The 17775-nt window shown below is 40.9% G+C and overlaps 1 long non-coding RNA gene across 3 annotated transcripts in view; it reads right to left on the bottom strand.

The window, feature by feature from the left end:
- Window positions 1-263: 263 nt before the first annotated feature.
- LOC139081009 (uncharacterized) overlaps window positions 264-17775 on the bottom strand; it is a 34663-nt gene continuing 17151 nt past the window's right edge. The window contains exons 2-4 of one of the 3 annotated variants that reach the window (XR_011535940.1): window positions 14416-14495; window positions 4896-5000; window positions 264-980 (exon numbers count right to left, since the gene is read on the bottom strand). This is a non-coding gene — a long non-coding RNA (uncharacterized lncRNA). Of the gene's footprint in view, window positions 981-4895; window positions 5001-14415; window positions 14496-16454; window positions 17698-17775 lie in introns of those variants that run through there. The other 2 variants (XR_011535938.1, XR_011535939.1) reach the window with 2 other exon arrangements.

The raw sequence follows: 17775 nt of genomic DNA, 5'->3' as shown, positions 1-17775 counted from the left end.
GTAAAATAAATTAATGTTCACTGTGTACTTGAGTTCTGACCAATATCCTAGATGTTTGGATAAATTGTTCATTATTTAATTAAACACGGAGCAAGGGGAGGCAGCAATCTACAGAGAAGAGAGTGTGCTGGCTGCGATGTGTTAAGGCCAGGATGGAGAAGAGGTGGAGAGACTAACCTCCGCAGGTGAAGGGTTGGTGTGAATTTACGTCTAGTATAAAAATCAAAATTCACCCAGCACTTTACCAGCAGAGTCCAGATCTTGGTCTTTGAGAAAACTTTAATCTCATTGGATCAGATTCTCAGTTCATTAAGCAAAGGAGGAGCTTTATACCAGCACCCAGGAATTTTCCATGTCCTCTAGAAAAAGAACTCTATAGAAATACCCACTCATCCAAGAAGCACATTAAATACTTTAACTATTAACAGACAAGTTTCTGGAAGAACCAAAGTGAGCGGTTTCACATTAACTTTTGTCACACAGACAGGAGTTGGCTTGGAAATTTTATGATAATATTAAATCCATGAGTGAAGTCGATTGTTTCCACATTACCAAAACATGCTAATGGAATAATTTTTAAAGCTGTATTTCAGTGCAGACCATTGTAAAACATTGGAATCCCTAAAAATAACAAGGTAAAAATATTAACAACCTTTGATTTTAAACTTAGAGGTTGATTGTGGTGATTTTTTACCTCTTATTCAAAATGTTACAGTAACAACCTGAAAGTAAAATTTTTAAAAATTTCATTTACAGGGGCCGGCCTGGTGGTGCAGCAGTTAAGTCCGCACATTCCGCTTCTTGGAGGCCCGGGGTTCACCAGTTCAGATCCCGGTGCGGACATAGCTCTGCTTGGCAAAAGCCATGCTGTGGTAGGTGTTCCACACATAAAGTAGAGGAGGATGGGCATGGATGTTAGCTCAGGGCCAGCCTTCCTCAGCAAAAAGAGGAGGACTGGCAGTAGTTAATTCAGGGCCGGTCTTCCTCAAAAAAAAAAAAAAAAAAACCTCATTTACAATAGAATCCAAAAGAATAAAATATGTAGAAATAAATTTAATAAGAGAAGTGTAAAATTTGTACTCTGAAAAGTACAAAACATTGTACAAAGAAATTAAAGACCTAAATAAATGAAAAGACATTCCACATTCATGGGGCAGAAGATTTAATATTGTTAAGATGGTAACGCTCCCCAACCAATCCACAAATTCAATGCAATCCTTATAAAAATTTCAACAGCCGTTTTTGCAGACATGTCAAAGCCCATCCTCGCATTCATATGGAATCACAAGGGGTCCCAAATAGCCAAAACAACACTGAAAAAGAAGAATAAATTTGGAAGACCCACACTTCTCAACATTAGAACTTATTGCAAAGCTACCACAATCAAAACAGTATGGTACTGGCATAAGTATACACATGTAGAACAATGGAATGGAATTGACAGTCAAGAAATTAACCTATACATCTATGATCAATTGATTTTCAACAAGGGTATCAAGACCATTCAATGGGGAAAGGATAGTCTCTTCAACAAATGGTGCTGGGACAGTTGGATATCCAAATGCAAAAGGATGAACATCTATCTCACATCATATACAAATATTAACTCAAAATGGATCAAAGATCTAAGTGTAAGAGCTGAACTACAAAACTCTTGGAAGAAAATATAGGAGCAAATCTTGGTGACCTTGGCTTAGGCAAAACCTTCTTAGATGTGACACCAAAGCAAAAGTGACAAAAGAAAAAAATAAATTGGACTTAATCAAAACTAACAACTTCCGTGCTTCAAAAGGGCACCATCAAAGAAGTGAAAAAAAAAAAAACCCCAGAAAATGTGAGAAAACATTTGTAAATCATGTATCTGGGATGGTGCTTGTATACCAAATATATAAAGAACACTTACAACTCAATGATAAAAAGAGAACTCAAGTAAAACATGGACAAAGGACTTGAATAGACATTTCTCCAAAGAAGGCATACAAATGGCCAGTAAGCACATGAAAAGATGCTCAAAATCACTAATTACTAGGGAAATGCAAACCAAAACCACAATGAGAGAGTAGATCTTAAAAATTCTCATCACAAGGGAAAAAAATTGTAACTATAGGAGGTAATGGGTGTCAACTAAACTTACTGTGCTAATCACTTTGCAATATGTACTATATCAAATCATTATGTTGTATACCTTAAACTAAGGCAATCTGATATGTAAATTATATCTCAATAAAACTGAAAATAGTAAAGTAAAAAATCATTAAAGAAAAGAAAATAACAAATCTTGGAGAAGGTTGTAGAGAAATTGGAACCCTTGTACACTGTTGGTGGGAATGTAAAATGATGGAACCACCAAGAAAAACAGTATCGAGGTTCTTCAAAAAACTAAACATAGAATTACCATATGACCCAGCAATTCCTCTGCTGAGTATATACCCAAAGGAATTGAAAGCAGGCTCTCAAAGAGATATTTGTACACACATGCTCATAGAAGCAATATTCATGGTAGCCAAGAGGTGGAAGCAACCCAAGCATCCATTGATGGATGAATGGAGAAATTAAATGGAGTATATACATACCATGGAATATTATTCAACCTTAAAACAGAAGGAAATCTTGTCACATGCTACAGCACAGATGAACCTCGAGGACATTATGCTAAGTGAAATAAGCCAGCCCCCAAAAGACAAATACTGCCTGATTCCACTTATATGAAGTACCCAGAGTAATCAAATTCATAGAGACAGCAAGTAGAATGGTGGTTGCCAAAGGCTAGCAGGAGGGGAAAATGGGGAGTTATTGTTTAAGGGGTACAGAGTTTCAGTTTTGCAAGATGTTCTGGAGATGGATGGGGATAATAGTTGCACAACAATGTGAATGTATTTAATGTCACTGAATTGTACACTTAAAAGTGGTTAAGATGGTCAATTTTATGTTATGTATATTTTATACAATTAGAAATAATTTTTAAAAATTGGCAAAGGATCTGAGTAGATATTTCTTCAAGGAAGATATACCAATGGCCAGTAAGCATGTGAAAAGATGCTCAACATCTTTAGCCACTAGGGAAATGAAGATGAAAACGATAACGAGATACCGCTTCACACCTACTAGGGTGGTTATAATAAAAAAGACAGACAATAACCAGGGTTCACGAGGATGTGGAGAAATTGGAACCTTCATACGTTACTGGTGGAATTGCAAAATGGTGCAGCCACTTTGGAAAACCGTTTGGCAGTTCCGCAAAAAGTTAAGCATGGAGTTGTCAGATGTCCCAGCTATTTTACCCCTAGGTATATCTCCAAGAGAAATTAAAGCATACGTCCACCAAAAAAAAAAAAAATAATGTTCATGGCAACACTGTTCATAATAGCTGAAAAGTGTAAACAAATTAAATGTCATTCACCCAACGAGTGGATAAACAAAATGTGGTATATTCATACAATGGAATATTATACGTCAATAAAAAGGAATGAAGTACTGATGCATGCTGCAATATGGATGAACTTTGCAAACATGCTAAGTAAAAGTAACCAGTCACAAAAAGCCACATATTTATGGTTCCATTCGTACGAAATGTCCAGAACAGTCTAATCTCTAGAGACAGGAAGTAGATTAGTTGCCCAGGGCTGAGGGTTTGGGGGGAAATGGGAGTGTCTGCTAATGGCTACAGGGTTTCCTTTAGGGGTGATGAAAATGTTCTAAAACTGATTATGGTGATGGTTGCACAATCCTATCAACATACTAAAAACCATTGAATTGTACACTTTAAATGGATGATTGTCTGGTATGTGAATTATATCTCAATAAAGCTGCTAAAATGTGATAGTATTCTTCCACATTTACAGAAATTTCAGATGTATTTATTTTACAAACACTGATAGAGTACCTACCAGATGTCATGCACTGTGCTAAGTGCCTTTGGAGCCAGAGAACTAAACTGTACATCAGTACTGTCTCAGAGAGCTTTCAGGACAGTACATGTGCATCAGTGACTGTAATGCATGGGACAAAGTGAAGACTGAACCCGAAGAGGTACCAAAAGTTATGACGACGACAAGATCAGTTGTTAATGCAGGATGTACCATTTGGGGCATTGACGGGTAGGAGGATTTCGACAGGGAGAGTTCAGTGACAAAGGCATTCTAGCTGTGTGTGGGGACGAGGGTGGGATGCAGGTAGCAACGCGCAGCAGAAACAATGGAAGTGAGAAGCATCTATTGCGTTTAGGAAATGTCAGTTACCCCAGTTGGACTGGAGGTAAAAACTAGGGTGTAGTGACCCCCTAAGGCAAGACAGGTAAGTTAGGCCATATCCTGGAGGGCATTGAATGCCATGCTAAAGAGTTTGTGCTTGCCTTACTGGGCAAGAGAGACACATAAAGGCTTTTGAGTAGGGAAGTTACATGATCAGAATTGCTTTAGACAGATACCCTTGGCCCCCACCCCACCTCCACTCCCACCCTCACCTGCACCCTGTATCACACAGTGCCAACTATACATCTTGTCCTCAAGTGAGAGATCTGAGCAAAGGAACTAGAGAGGCTCATGGCTTGAAGACACCAGGCACAGCACAGAAGAGGTTAAAACCTCAGAACAATTGGGATTGCCAAAAGCTCGTAAACCTCTCAGAAAAGGAGTCATAAGTAATACAAAGGAGATTCAGAACAGTATCAGGCTTCTCAAGAGCAACACTAGATGCTAGAAGATAATTGAGCAATTTCACAAAAAAATATGAAGGAAAATAATATTGAACCGTGAATTCAGTGCAAGAAATGCAGGGAATCAGAAACTTTCTCTCTCACGCATCTTTCTTAGAAACTACTGGCAGATATGCTCCAGCAAAATGAAGGAATAAAACAAGACTGGAGAAGAACCGGGATTCAGGAAACTGCATCTCACCCGGAAGAGTGGTCTGGAGTTTCAGAATGACAACTGTGCAGCAGGCCTAACGAGCAACCGGTCCAGACTGGTGCAGGAAGATGGGGGAGCCTAGGAAGGGGAGTCCTGAGAAAAAAAGAGGACATGATGAGCTATCTAATATTATGGGGAAGTTAGAAAGAACTTAGGATATAGGGGAAAAAGGGAAAAGAAACCAAAACAAAAGGTAATTAGGAGTTCCAGGAAAACGCACATTACAGGAAAGAAAAAATAACCATATTCTATTATTTGACTCCACAATAAATTACGTTAATGTATTTGTATTAACGAAAATCTTTGTTTTATTTTAAAATACAATTACGATACACCTATAGAGCGTACGGTTGTTAGATCTTCATCTATTTAGTGCTCTTCTAGCATAACAAGAAGTCAACAGATGATGTCTGAAACTGATGAGTCTAGAAACACCAATGAAACTGTACTGTAGTGAAGTGTGGTCATAATTACTAGAATAGCTAAAAGTATTTAAGAGTTTCCTTCTGTGGAGCAGAACTAGGGTGTGGTAAAAGGTGGGTAGGGGACTGTGGTTTTTCATTATGTGATATTTCATGCTGAATTTTTTTTAATATTTGTATATTATATTGATACACATTTTTTTAAATTTTTTTGAGGAAGATTAGCCCTGAGCTAACATGTGCTGCCAATCCTTCTCTCTCTTTTTTTTTTTTTGCTGAGGAAGACTGGCCCTGAGCTAACACCTGTGCCCATCTTCCTCTACTTTATATGTGGGATGCCTACTACAGCATGGCTTTGCCAAGCGGTGCCATGTCTGCACCCGGGATCCAAACCGGCGAACCCGGGCTGCCAAATCGGAATGTGTGCACTTAACCACTGCACCACCAGACCGGCCCCAGATACATGTTTTAATTATGGAACTATTAAAAAATCTGACTCTGGATGCTCTGTGAAGGTTGACCTGGGGAGGGTTGGAACTGAATGAGAAGGATAATGCAATAGCCCTGACAAAAGATAAGAAGGGTCCAAACTAGGCTCGTCAGGCAAAGAAATGTTCGACCAGAATTATTTAATTCATAGTCACAAAGATCGTCTTCTGTTAGGCATCTCATGAGAATGTTATCTTCTTCAGAGTAGGGACCTTGTCTGTTTTGTTCACTGCTCTATCCCCAGCATCTAGCACACTGCCTGGCACCTGTAGAAGCTTGATAAATATTTATTGAGTGAATGGCTGGATAAATCTTAACACATTTTTGCAAGGCCAAATTGCGTTCTTTCTAGTTCCTAAGGTGATGCTTATTTATAAAATGAATGCTTCCTTCAATATGCGACAAAACAATAAGCACATCACTCTTGTCTCCCCTTTCCCAAGAAAAGACTAGAGAGTGAAAGGAATAGACTGAGACCCGCTTAATCTTACGGAAAGCAGGGCGACACCTTGCTTTGGGAGCGCAGACAAGATCTGTGATGCTATGTGTATATTCCCAGGTAAAGGGTTGGAGGTGCTGGTGGGTAGGACTGCTTCTCTTTGGACCTAAGAGCTTTAGGGTTTCCAAGATTCCATTGTGTTTATCTTTAGCAAATAGGCCCTGAACAAATGCAGGGTTGAAAGACCATGATCTCGATATTTTCAAACAAGGTGTTTTAACAGAATATTGTACAGAATCCCCACAGGCTTAGTTGGAATCTGAGAAAGCAATAGTTCAAGAGGCTAAGTGCCTGAGAAGTATTATATCAAGTTACACAACTGTATAAGCAGTGCCAAAAGAGTTCTGCATCAATATGTTCGAAAACGAGGAAGAGATGTTGGTTACCCTCTAGCTGAAAACAACTGAGTGTGTATTTAGTCTGCAAACCCACTTCCCAAATCCTCTTGGAACTCTGAAGATTGAACTTTTAAGCAGAAGTTCCAGTGGACACAAGCAAAGCTGGATTCTATATAAAGCCCACCATCTCAGCGATTGCTAGGCAGGTTATAGACTAAATGAATTCATCCATGTGTGGTGGTTGAAAATCCCTAGATACTTAAGTTTAGGGTCTTTTATTTAAGTATGACATGACATTGTACCTACAAAACAAAAAATAGCTATTAACGGCATGAAGACAAGTTACCAAGGCAGGAAGCCAAATGCAGGATAGGAAGCCAAGAATCACACTAGTGGCGGTGGGGTGCGAGGTGGGGACTGGACTTGGTTTCCACACCTTCCTCTCCACCTGCCCTCATCGATTTCCCAATATCCCCAGCCAGGTCCACTCCGCCATGACACTCAGCAGCTGCCCCACCTCACAGAGTATCTCCTTCAAAATTTGGGACCCTCTCAGTTTGCTCCCACTTGTAGCCGTTAACCCTGTTAATTCCTGTTACCCTCCGGAACTTCTAAGCTAGTCAATGTAGTTTGCGTTATACGGTTTGGTTTCATGGCTGCTTTTGTAATATGAAAAAGATTTTTTAAATTAAGAGTTGGGAGGTGCTCAAAAATGAGAGACTGTTTGTATTTTCACAGAGCACACAAGGAATAAAATATTTCTCTCAACAATACAGCTGCTAAGTAACACAAATAGTTGTTCAGTCTCCATAGTTTTCCACAAACATTTGCTTATGCACTTCTGCGTTCCTAGGACGGCGTTCAAAGGCTGTGCTTAAGTCCTCCGTGATTTAGGTGCAGAACAGGAATGGAAAAGCTCATTTCTCATTTATTCTTACTCCTTTTGCTACAGACTGAATGTTGGCATCCCCTCCAAATCCATGTGTTGAAATCCTAATCCCTGAGGTGATGGTATTAGGAGGTGGGGCCTTTGGGAGGTGACTAGGTCACGGGAGGGGACCCCTCATGCATGGGACTAGTGCCCTTATAAAAGAGACCCCGGAGAGCGCCTTTGCCCCCTCCACCATGTGAGGACACAGCGAGAAGACAGCCATCTTAGAACAAGGAAGAGGCCCTCCTCAGACACCAGATCAGCCGGGGTCTTGATCTTGGACTTCTCAGCCTCCGGAACTGTGAGAAAGCAATGTCTGTTGTTCATCGGCCTCCCAGTCTGTGGGAATTTGTTACAGCAGCCCGAACAGATGAGATGTCTTTGGAATCAGCAGCCATCACGATTGCAATTCTGCACTAGACAGCTAAAAGCAGGCAGTGTTTACTCAGGAAGAGGTGACCGTGGTGATTTGTCCTAAACACAAACGCTAAGGCTCTGTCATTTATCTAGTGTCAGGGCCTGTGCTGGGTACTAAGGATATGGAAGTAGATAATACAGACCTGTTCCCTGCCCTCGTGGAGCTCACAGTCAAGTAGGGACAGCCAGACCATAAACAAGAAAACAAAGAGCATTTCCGATTGCGAGTAGAGCCATGATGGGAATAAACAGGGAGGCATGGTAAGAGTCAGGAGTACTGCTATGGAGGGCCAACATTTTTCATATGAATAAGACAGCCTTGCCCTGAGAAGTTTTCAGTCTAGTGAGGGAGACAGACTAAAAACAAGCAGACAAAAAAATTAACCTAACTGTGGGTTATGATAAAAGAAACAAACAAAGGAACAAAGGATGGTCAGAGAAGGCCTATTCCAGCTGAGGCCTCGTGGGTGAGAAGGAACTGGCCAAGCCCAGAGCTGGGGAAGGAACACTCCAAGCAGTCACAACAGAAATCTAAAGTCTCCAAGATGGGAAAAAGCTGGTCATTTCTAGAAAGGAGGCCAGTGTGGCCCAGTGAACAGAAGGCAGATTGGAAGGGAACGAGGACAAAGAGACAGACAAGGGCCAGCTCCGGCCCACGAGGAGGGGTGCGATTCTGATTCTAAGTGCACTGAGAAAATGAAAAGGTCGCTTAGAGTCTACCGTTGCTTGGCCTGCTGTTTCAGGCTGACTCTTTCCCTGTGAACTTTCATTGGGCAGATGGGTGCATGTTGTCAGTGAGAAATGTGAAACGTCTGGAAGTATAATAAATTAGCCTTGGCTTTAAAAATTTTACAGATATCCAACTGAATACTTGAACGCAGTGGTTATGTGCAGACCTATCCTTAAAGATTATTATGGCCAATTAGCCTGGTAAGCCAAATGGAGCTTGAGTCCATTCTCCCTTCACTTTCTCTAACACGGTTAGCAGGGATGGTGTTTTCAACACCGAGTAATATTTGTTAAGTTCTCACTGCCCTCCTCTGTTAATAAGTCATTAAGGTAGTAGTTTGGTCAGTCACATACTTCCTACTTCCAAAGAGGATGTGACATGGGTCACACAAATTCATGTGCTGTATGTAACAGGATAAAAAAGTCATCAATACATAAAGTTCAAGACTAGGGGAAAGTATGGGTAGGAAAAAAACGAAAGCGAAAGTAAAGTTCAAACAGGATGCTGAAACGCTCCAAGTGGATCACAAACCTAGATATGGGCTGTGTGGTGGACAAAGGAAAGAAGGAAGCAAGATCAAGTTCATATTGTCTAGAAGATAAGCCATCGTTTTGCTCAGGATAAGTGCAGCTTTTCCTGGCATAGAAGCCTGAGAGAAATTTCTCTCATGGGTCCTATTAGACTGGGGACATTGTGCTTACGTTGATCTATGTGTTTTTTTTCAAGTAGCTTTATTGAGGTATCATTTACATACCATAAAATTCACCCATTGTCCCTATGTCTTCTTAAAGACTTCTACCTAAAAACACTTAAGGAGGTTTTGTAATTGGAGGACAGAAATATTATCTTTCCTTCAGATAAAGTGATTCATACGGGTAATCATACTTCCTTCTAGCAAACCGTTCTACGGTTGTTAGCATGTTCCTTCTAATTAATAATCGTAAGTATTAAAGTATTAGCTCCATTTTATAAGATGGAGAGCCGAAGGAGCAGGGAAGTTGAACAATTTAGCTGAAGCTAGACATTTAGCTAGGGTTTGACTTCAAAACTGGACTGTTACACAAGCCATATTCGGATTCTATTTGCTTAATACGGGTTGATTTTCCCTGTTTACAGATGGCTACTCTTGTAGAGTGTTCCTCTCACTCAATTGAAGTCCGGAAATGTGGAAGGGCTCCAGGAATTCAAACACCCGTAAGGCCCCATTCCAGATTGCTAAACACAGATTAAGTGTGAGTAATACACTCCAATGCTACAAACAAAGAAATAACATGTTTGCTTCTTTATTTTTGGAGAAACACGTGAAAAATCTGTGTTGAACCTTAAAAAGGTAGGTAGACCTTTCCGTCACATTGGTCCGTGATTCAGTTTCTCAGAACTTGGCCATTGTTGGTTAATGACACGTGGCTCACAAGCAGAACGTGAAATATGAAGATAATATTGCAAAAGGTCCTGCAACTTCCAGAATATATTAACAGAAGTATAAAAAACATTTGTAAATTCGTCCTCTTTGTTTATCCGGCATTTTTGAACTCCTTGTAAAGTACCCCTCAGAGCCAAGCAAGGATTTGCCCATTCTGGAGCCCGCAGTCCTAGAGCAGGACATGTTTATGATCTCTCCAGCCTCCAGCCAGCATAAACTAAGAGCTGGAGAGGGACAAGGAGGCCAAAATGTGCCTGCTGGGATCACCCAAGGACCTAGCACAGTGCTGGGAATACAGGAGGTGCTCAGTAACTGGATTTTAACCTGAAGGAAATGGGGCAAGGAAAGAGTTTTTTATTTTCCTATTTTTTGTGCATTAAAAAAACCCTTTTTGTTGAGTGTAAGTGTAGAGCTTGGTGAATTTTCACAAGCTGACCACACCTTTGTAACCAGTTACCCATTTCCAATGGAGGATTTTTAACAAAGGAATGAGCAAAAATGAGTAAGACCTGCCCTCTGCACTGGGTCAAACACAAGGATTCCATTATAATCCACGTGCTGAGGGCTCTAACAGAAGTGTGTACGTGGTACTTAAGGACATGGTAGAGAAAGTGGCCCACTTTACCTTGACTTAACCAAGTCCTCACAGAGGAGGGGACATCTGAGATGGATCTTAAAGGATAAGAGCTTGTCAGGTGGAGAAGAGTGGAGACAGAACTTTGCATGTGGAAAGAACTGTATGGGCAAAGCCAAGTTTGGGAGAGCTATGAGGACAGTGTGGCAGGAACACTGGAGGCGTGAACATCCCTCCGTTGACCCCACAGCCCTCTCTATCTGATACTCTTTTTTCCTGCGCCCTTCACAGGCCAACTTATCCAAAGACTCATCTACAGTCCCGGGCTGCATAACGATGTTTCACTCAACGACGGACTGCACATACAACGGTGGTCCCATAAGATTAGTGTCATACACCCTAGGTGTGTAGTAGGCTATACTATCTAGATTGGTGTAAGTACACTCTATGATGTTCACACAAGGACGAAATCACCTAACAACGCATTTCTCAGAACGCATCCCTATTGTTAAGTAACACATGATTGTACTCACACTGCCTCTTCCTCCTCAGCTCCCATCCACCCCTCAGCTCACTCCAATCTATCTTCCAGACTCTACCGAAACCACTCTTGCTGAGGCAGCCAACTTCCATGTTGGCGAATCAAAGGAACATTCTTCTGTTCTTATGTTATTTAGTCTCTCAGTAATATCCAGAGGTCAGTCATTCTTTCTTAGGACAATCTCTTTTCTTGGTTTCCGTGACATTCCACATCGTGGCTTTCTTCAAGCTTCTCCTTCAGTGTCTTTTGCTGTATCCCCCTCTTCTTTTATTCATGCGAGGAGTAAATATGATAATACACACACACAAAAGCTTAGAATAGTTCATGGTAAATAGTAAGCACTCAATAAATATTATCTATTATTATTTCTGGTCTTCTGGTGGCATCTTTTTCATTTTCCCAGTCCTGCTATTGATTTATTATTATTACCCAACTTCTAAGTTTGGTTATTCCTCAGGACTCGTGCTTTAAATACCATCCATATAATTCTGAATCACAAATTTCTCTATCTAGGCTTTCTTATCCGTTGAGTCCTTTTTCTCACACAGTAACCAAAGTACTCTTTTTGAGACTTATATACCATCATATTTACTGATGAACTATTGAGTACTTTTCCCCTAAGATTGGTAACAAGGCAAGGATGTCCACTCCTATCAATTTTATTCAACATAATACTGAAGGTCCTACCCAGGGCAATAAGTCAAGAAAAAGAAAGAAAAGGCATACAAATTGGAAGGGAAGAAGTAAAAGTTTTCATTCAGATAACATAATTGTGTATAGAAAAAAGTCTAAGGAATGTACAAAAAATTACTAGAGCTAATAAGCAAATCAAGCAAGGTCACAGGATGCAAGGTCAATATACAAAATTAATTGTATTTCTATATGCTAGCAATGAAAAATGAGAATATTATTATTTATTACAGCATCAAAAAAACTTCAAACACTCAGAGAAAATCTAATAAAAGATATTCAAGCTCTCTCGACTGAAAAATAAAACACTTTACTGAAAGAAATTAAAGGAGACCTAAATAAATGGAAAGATACATCAGGTTGATGAATTGAAAGAATCAATATTGTCAGGATGTCAGTTGTCCCCAGATTGATATGTGGACTTGACACAGTCTCATTTATAATCCCAGCAGATTATAGCTAGATTGTAGAAATTGACAAGTTGATTCTAATATTTATATGAAAATGCAAAGGATCTAGCCAAAACAATCTTGAAAAAGAAAAACTTTGTATGATGCACACTGTCTGAATTAATACTCTAAAGCTACTGTGTAGTACTGGCATAGAGACAGACAAACGGATCAATGGAACAGGATAGAGAGTCTACGTGTATATATATATATATATATATTGAATTGAATATTCAATATTCAATTGATTTTCAGCAAAGACAGTTAAATGGGGAAAGAATAGTCTTTTTAACAAATAGTACTGAGAACAGCTAGATATTCTTATGGAAAAAAACTGCAACTTGACCCAATACCTCACCAGTTACTTAAAAATTAATTTGGGATGCATCATATACCTACCTGAAGTTAGATATAGTTAAAACTATAAAGCTTCCAGAAGAATACATAGGAGAATATTTTCATGATCTAAGGATAGGTGATAGTTTCTTAGACAAGATCTAGAAAGCACTGACATAAAAGAAAAAAGAAAGATAAATGAAACTTCATCAAAATTGAAATTTTCTCCTCATCAAAAGACAATGTCAAGAAAATGAAGTCAAGCCATAGACTGGGAAAAAATATTCATAATACGTATAACTGACAAAGGATGAAACACAAAAAAACCAATAGAAAATTGAGCAGAATATTTGAATAGACACTTTACAAAAGAAGGTGATCGAAGGACCAAAAAAGCCATGAAAAGTTCTCAACATTATTAGTCATGAGGGAAATGTAAACTAAAACTGCAATGAGATACCATTTCACACTCTCTAGAATGGCCAAAATGGAAAACACTGACAGCATAAAATGCTAGCAAAGATGTGGAGCAATGGGAAACCTCACACTATTGGTGGGGATATAAAATGGTAAACCACTTTGGAAAACTGTTTAGCAGATCCTTACAAAAGAAGATCCTGAACGGCACAGGAGGCTGTTGCAGGCAAAAAGAGGCTGATGGCTTGGACTACAGTGGTATTGTTGGAGGTGCTGAGAAGAGAGGCAATCTGAGATAGTATATTTTGGAGGTAGAAACCATAGGACGGCGTTATGGATTAGATGTGGAGGATGGGAGAAAGAGAGGAGTGGGAGGCAATCCCTAGGAGTTGGGCTTGAGTGATTTGTGGTGCTGTTTACCGAGGCAGGAAAGTCTGAGAGAGATGTAGGTTTGCAGAGGTGGAGAGGGAGGGATTAAGAATTTGCTGTCTGCCGTGATAAACTTGAGTTGTTGATTGGATATCTGAATGGAGATGTCATGTCGGTATGTAGACATGAGTCTGGAGCTCAGTAGAGATGTTGGCTAGAGATAGAAATTTGGGAGCCATCATTATGTTGGAGTATTTAAAGCCAAGGGGCAGGATGAGATTGCTCAGGGAAAGCGTGTGATGGGGGATCCCGATTGTGTGAGTTGTGATGGGAGGCAGGACCCACCTTCCTCTGAGGAAATTGAAAATGCCAGACGCTCCCTTTCCCTGAACCCCGGCAGTCTGGGAGCCAGCATGTGACTTAGGCTCAGCTAACCTCGGACTCCCGTCCAGGACTTTGAATCTGGAGCCAGTGTTGCAAAGAAGTAAGGGACAGTTGCGAATTCGTTCTGATGGCAGCAGCTGCGGCATCCAGTGGATCATTGGTAGTGGTTGGTGGTGACAGTGTCAGCATTCAGTGTCCAGTGGAGATGGCAGAGGCACCTAACCAGTCTGTTCCTCTGGTGTGAGCTTGGCTGGGACTCTGACCCCTGAGCTTTCCTCAGTCTCAGACCGTTTCCAAGCCTGGTTCATCGGCCTTCCCATCAATTCTCTTTGCTACCTGATTTCCTGCCGGTGAATTGCTTTTCTCCGGGTTAACCAGAGTTGGTTTCTGTTAATTGCAACTAAGAACCCTTTCAGCACAGTGCTTTGAACTTGGTAGGCTTTCAACAAATATTTGCTGAATAAGCATCTGAACAAGTTTCTTCCTAACTTGAACTTACTCAGTAAGGAGTCCCACGCTTTTCCACCATGGCTGCTGTGGTGTAATGGCAGGTACTCTTTTTTGTTCATTGACAGCTTCCTTGGAGTTTTCGAAGGGCAGAGAAACAAGAGGTCAGCAGCTGAAGTAACTGTCATCCTAATCTAACAGCAATAAACACATTGACTCATGGGTGAAGTCAGTCTCCTTCTAAAAATGGCATATGGGAATTATTATTCATGGAGAAGGATTCTTCTTCTCTGGAGCCTCCATAATTAATGATGCTTCAGATCAACCCACTCACCATTCTCCATATTTTAAACAACAGTTATAGAAACCCATGAACTCCTGATTTTAAGGTATGTGTCCACCATGAAAGCAAGGATATCTTTTCCTTTGCAACTAGAATAAAGAAATCACATTTTACTTTTCAAAACTTCTCAAGGTAATTCAATTCATCCCTCCCCTCCAGTGCTTTTAAATAAAAGTCAACTGTTGTCTTTGAAGAGACTTAAAGAAATTATTGAAACAGCTGGAGTCGAAATCTGCTTTGGCAAAAACAAAAAAAAAATGCGGAATTATCCTACACTGTTCTATTTTACATTTTATTGATTTTGAGCTGCATAAGGGGCCATCTGCTGGGACTCCTGTAAAGAACCCAACTTTCTGTCTACAGAAAGCTCCAAACTCGAAGAGCCAGCCAGCTCTTCAGCTGTGGTGTGAACCCAGTCCAGGACAGTGCACGGTCAGTTGGAGTTCTAGTTGACAAAAAAATGGAGATGTCAGCAGATGGAGAAAAAAGTTAATTTGAAAAGGATCACTATATTTGATGCTAAATCCCATCAGTTTCACCTTAATATTCTCTCATATCTATACCCTCCTTTCCATACCCATTTAGTCTTGGCCAATGCTTCTCCGATTTTAATACGGACACCAATCACCTGGGCATCTTGTTGTAATGCAGATTTCGATTCAGCAGGTGTGTAGTGGAGCCTGGGATTCTGAACGTGTGACAAGCTCCCGGGTGATGCGTGGACTGTTGGTCTTGGACCACACTTTGAGTAGCCAGGGTCTGGGCTGCCATAACATGTCTTAACTGGATATTTACAGCACCTTTCTAACTGATCTCCTGTCTCCAGGTTTGGTCTTATTTTCAACTGATTCTTCATAGAGAAGATAGCAATGATTGGTTTGGATGCTAATCCTGGACCTGTAACATTCTCCTCACCTCTCTCCTCTTAAATTCCCCCAGTGGCTCCCAATGTTAAATACAATCCAGATCCCCTAGTGAGGCACCAAAGGTCTCCGTGCCTATGAGCCTCCAAACAGCACTCTCCTCTATACACACCTTGCCCTCCAATCAGCCCACTGCTGCGCTCTTTCACAGCTCAATGTCTCTGCAAGTCTTTTTCGTACTTCTTCAGTTGGGCCAACTGCCCTCTGTCTGCCTGGTGAACAACTCTTTGGTAAGTTTTTTTTTTTCCTGCCACAGCTCCTGCCTCTTTCACAGAGAGAAGACTTCTTCCTATGTGTTCCTACAGTACCCTGAAAATATCTCTACCACCGATCTTATCAACTGCATTTTCATTGTTTACAAGATTATTCCCTGGTACTAAATTGTGGGCTCCTTGAAAGCATAGACTTCTTTCCATCCTTTATTTCTTTCTTCCCCCCTTCTTCCTTTCCTCTCCTGCTCCCTCTTTCCCTCCCTCCCTCCATACTTCCTTCCTTCTCTCCCTCATTTCTTCCTTTCTGTCACACTGAACTATCTGAAATTTCTGAAATCTCTGGTCTGTAGGACTGTGCAACACTGTTTTATCTCCCTGGAACGTCCTTTCCCCACCTTCTAGATCTGGAAACTCTTATTTATTCTGCAGGATTCAGTTGAGATGTTACTTTCTCCAAGAAGCTTCCATTAATAATTTTTACCCCCACTCCACTCCCCAGCCAGACTAGGGGCCCCCATATCACCCCATACAAACACATCATAGCGCTCGTTACACTGCATTGTAATTAAATGTTTACTTCTCTACTCAGCTAGACTATGTACTCATTCATTCATTCAACAAATTTTATTGAGCACATACTGTTCTAGGCACCGGGGATACAGCAGGTCCAAAACAGACAAATCTTTGCGCCTCCTTCCTTGAGCTTACATTCTAATAGAGGAAGATATATAATACACAAACACGTATGTCGGGTGGTGACAACACCTTTAAATAAAAATAAAGCAGGTCAAGGTGATGGAAAGGAATGGGGAGGTGTGCTGTTTGGGTGGTGAGGAAAGGCCTCCTGGATAAGACGGTACATTTGGGCAGAGACCTGAATGAAGTAAGGGAGTAAGTCATGCGGATATTTGGGAGTGTTCTAGACAGAGGGAACAGCAAGTGCGAAGGCCATGAGAATGGAGCGTGCTGGACATTTTTGAGGAACAGCACAGAAGCCAGAGTGGCTGCAACAGCATGAGTAAGGAGAGTGGTGAGAGGCATTGCTGAGCTTTGGAGCAGGACCACCACCTACAAAAATAAGAAGATCATGGACTCAGGAAGACAGGGAGCTTCGCGTATGTTCAACATCCAACACGAATAACCTTTCCCGAGTGTCAAGAGCTGTTGTTTATTGCACCCCTCCCATGGGCTCATTATCTCTAATGCTCACAATAACCCTGCAAGGAAGGTGGTGTTAACCCAATTGTACACATGAAGCTACTGAGGCTAAGAGATTTGCCAAAGGCAGTCAGCTGGTTGAACAGGAGGGACGGGAACCAGGGTCTGTCTGACTGCAACGCCTGTGCCATTTCTGCTACATTTCATGATGCATCCCTGTAGTTGAAAACACAGTATTGAATAATGCCAAAGCCTTTTTCGTGGGGTGAAATGAAACATTTTCATAGCTTGAACGGTAAGAAAAAAAAAAAAAGAGACATGGCATACAGTTTAAAACTTAAAAGTACAACAAATATCAAGAGTGTAATGTCATGGTGTTCTAAGCAGGGCATGGACTCTAGTGAACGTATCTTCTCAATGAGAAGAGATAGTGGTGGGTTACTTTCTGATGGCTGCTGTAACGAATGACCTCAAACTTGGTGGCTTAAGACAACCTAAATTTATTCTGTTCTCCAGGCCACAAGTCCAATATCAAGGTGTCAGGCGGGGCCAAAGCCTCTAGGGGAGAATCTTTCCTTGCCTCTTCCAGCTTCTGGTGGCTTCAGGTGTTCCCTGACTTGTGGCTGCGTCACTCCAGTCTCTGCCTCTGTCTTCACACAGCTTTCTCCTCTCCTCCTTGTATCTGTCTTCTCATCTGCCTTATATAAGGATACTTGTTAGTAGATTTAAAGCCCACCTGGATAATCCAGGATGACCTTATCTTGGGACTCCTAATT

This window comes from Equus przewalskii, chromosome X, assembly GCF_037783145.1.
Source record: "Equus przewalskii isolate Varuska chromosome X, EquPr2, whole genome shotgun sequence".
Classification (NCBI taxonomy): Eukaryota; Metazoa; Chordata; class Mammalia; order Perissodactyla; family Equidae; genus Equus; species Equus przewalskii.
Note: the sequence above shows the minus strand (reverse complement) of the source record. Positions and strands in the feature narration are given on the sequence as shown.